The following is a 3,096-nucleotide window of genomic DNA, read 5'->3' as shown; positions in this document are numbered from 1 at the left end:
TATTGGTGAACCCAAAAAGAAAAATAGCACAAAACAAATCAAAAGAAAAAATAAAATTTGTACAAAAAAAATCAAGCAAAATCTAAAAGAGGCTTTTACTTTAAAAAGTATGTTAAAAATATAATTAAAGAAATTTTTGGAGTTCAATAACTTTTAGTATTTTTGGCCATCATTTGATCAGCATAAATACTAAATTTTTTAGTTTTTAGTTTATATGTGCAAATTTTGAAAATACGAGTACAAATTATATTGATTTATGGGTGTAAATTATATTGATTCATGAATACTAAAATTGCATGCCATGCATGCCAATATTTAGGTGAAAATTTATTTTGTCATTTCCAATTTTCCCTGGGTTTTATTGCAATCTTGGTGATGTTTGAACAAGAAGCCATCAATTGAAGCGTGCATATCATGTATGATTCTTGAAATTCATACACATTATTTTGAGCGGCAGACATATATGTAAAATTAAACTTGTGACATTTTTATTGATTTCACATGCATGCCAATATTTAGGTGAAAATTTATTTTGTCATTTCCAATTTTCCCTGGGTTTTATTGCAATCTTGGTGATGTTTGAACAAGAAGCCATCAATTGAAGCGTGCATATCATGTATGATTCTTGAAATTAAATATTATCATACACATTTATAACTACTTTTTTTTGTCAGCCTAGGTTCTTCAAGCTAAAATGGAAGTTGTTTTTTTTTTTATCTTTATTCCAAATAATTAAGTTGATAGATAGAAACAAATAAATAATTATATATCTATTCCGTATCAATCAATATGTATAAATTTATTTAGACCGGAAAAAAGTATATCCTCTTTTCAAGAATTAGTCCACGCACTTTCTCTATATACTAATGATGATGACCACCTTCGTTTATATGAGTTAAGAATTTAGTTGTTTTTTTTTTACTACATTCGTGCATGAGACTGGTAAAGTTTATATTTACTATGTACTGTACTATATATATTGAGGTACAAAAATTAAGAAATCACTAAATTATATATACCTCAAATTTTAGAAAACAATTTAAATTATTATGTTAAATATATTTATCTTTTTTTTGTCTCTTTTATTTATTAAATTATAATTATTTTATTTAATTGGAGTAAAAATAAATAAAAGAGTTAAATTAGAAAAGAAAATTTCAATTGATATTTTTATATTAAACATATTCTCAAATGATTAAAATTTAAAAATAAAGACAATGATTGATTAACAAAAGGAGTATATAGACAAATTAGGAGAGTCCCTTATCCTTATTAACTTTTCTATATCATTCCCAATAAAAGCAGCGCATTTACAGCTTCATATTTCAACACCAACCAAATTAATCTCACCCTGTATCAACAAAAAGCTAGGTGCTATATATGCACACATGTAAATTAAAGAGAAGGTACTACTTATTTTATTTAATTACTTTAGATTGATGAAGAAAGAGAAGAAGCTTGAGAGGGACATGTCAAAGTCCACTACTTTGTATGTGAGAGATGAGGAGGAATTGAAGAAAATGAAATAATAAATAATAATAATGGGGTCCAAATTCTCATCCACATTGAGAAACGAATATAATGAAGGTGAAATACCACCATCCAAAGAATGTACCTTTGCTGTCTCCCAACCCAACCACCCCCACTCTCACTTTCATAATCTTCCCTCTATCACATACAATTTCATTCACTTCAATTCAATTACCTCTTCGCTTCTCTACATTTGACAATTCTACCATACATTATTCAAGTGTTAGACAAAAAAGTCATATATATATGTATATATTAGCCATACAATTATTTTATGGTTTATCTATTTTGTTATTATTAATCAATTAATTACTATATACACAAAATGAAATTTTTTTTTTATTAAAGATAGGAGACTCGAACCCGCAACCTCTTAATTGAGTATGAGAAGACTCAAACCCACAACCTCTTAATTGAGTATGGAGAGTTTATGCCATTTGAGATATTGCTCATTGGCCACCAAATGAAATTCTATCTTCCTATCAAAGTGTGGTTGAAATTATATTTCCCATGTTGTAATATACACGCGCCGCATAGTAAAATTGTATGTAGTAGTGTTTGATGAATTGGCAAAATCAACACAAGTTGGTAAGGGAAAGTCATAGTCATCACACATTATTATTACAATTGACACATGGAACAAAGTTGTACGCTTTTGAAGTTGACACATGAATGTATGCATGAGAGAGAGAATTCAATGGAGAACAATGAGCTAGCTTAGGTTGAGCATAAAGAATACAAGAGGTGGTAATAATATAATATAGAGAAAATGACTTTTCTTTGTTCTAATTATATCATGGCACATTCTTCAAGAAAAGAATAATAAATGCAAAATGTCAGAATTTAAACAGTTACTTTTCTGGCAGGAACAGAAAAGAGGGTCCTGATGTGAGAGGTGAGAAATGATTTTGTAATCGATTGCTTTATGATTGATGAACATTGAAAAAGGTATATCTATGCATTTTGAGCGAGTGAAAGAGAGAGAGAGAGATAGGAGTGGGAAAAAAAAAAGAAAAAAAAATTGAAAAGCAGTATTGTTTTTCAACTTTAACTTTTTCAACTCTGACATATATAGTCAAAAAAAAAAAAAGTAGATCAGAGAGAAGGAAGTAGAGTATGTATTTAATTATGAGGTTATGATGAGTATATGATCAAAAATGCAGGAACATGCGTGGCTTCAATTCCTCGGCTCCATTAACATCATAGCCACAGCTACAATCACAGGTACACTTTGTACTCAGCTGCAAGATGGGGATAGATGATGTGTAAATCATAAGTTATAAAAAGAAAGGTAGTTGAGGACTAGTTTCTTTCTTCTTTTGAAATTTTATCATTAATATTCTTTTTCTTTAATAACAAGGAGATATGTGTTTAAAGTGCATAAAATTAAATCACTATATTTTGCAACTGCTATATATATATGATTCGATCAGTGTAGATTTTATATATTATGCTAGTGTATCAATAGAGAGTTGATTTAGTTTTATTTATAGATAAATATTTAATTTAACCTCTAAAAAATTTTACATCAAATATTTTAGGTTTTAATATAATTTTATTTTTTAA

Source organism: Arachis ipaensis, chromosome B07, assembly GCF_000816755.2.
Source record: "Arachis ipaensis cultivar K30076 chromosome B07, Araip1.1, whole genome shotgun sequence".
Lineage (NCBI taxonomy): Eukaryota > Viridiplantae > Streptophyta > Magnoliopsida > Fabales > Fabaceae > Arachis > Arachis ipaensis.
This window is presented reverse-complemented; position numbering follows the sequence as displayed.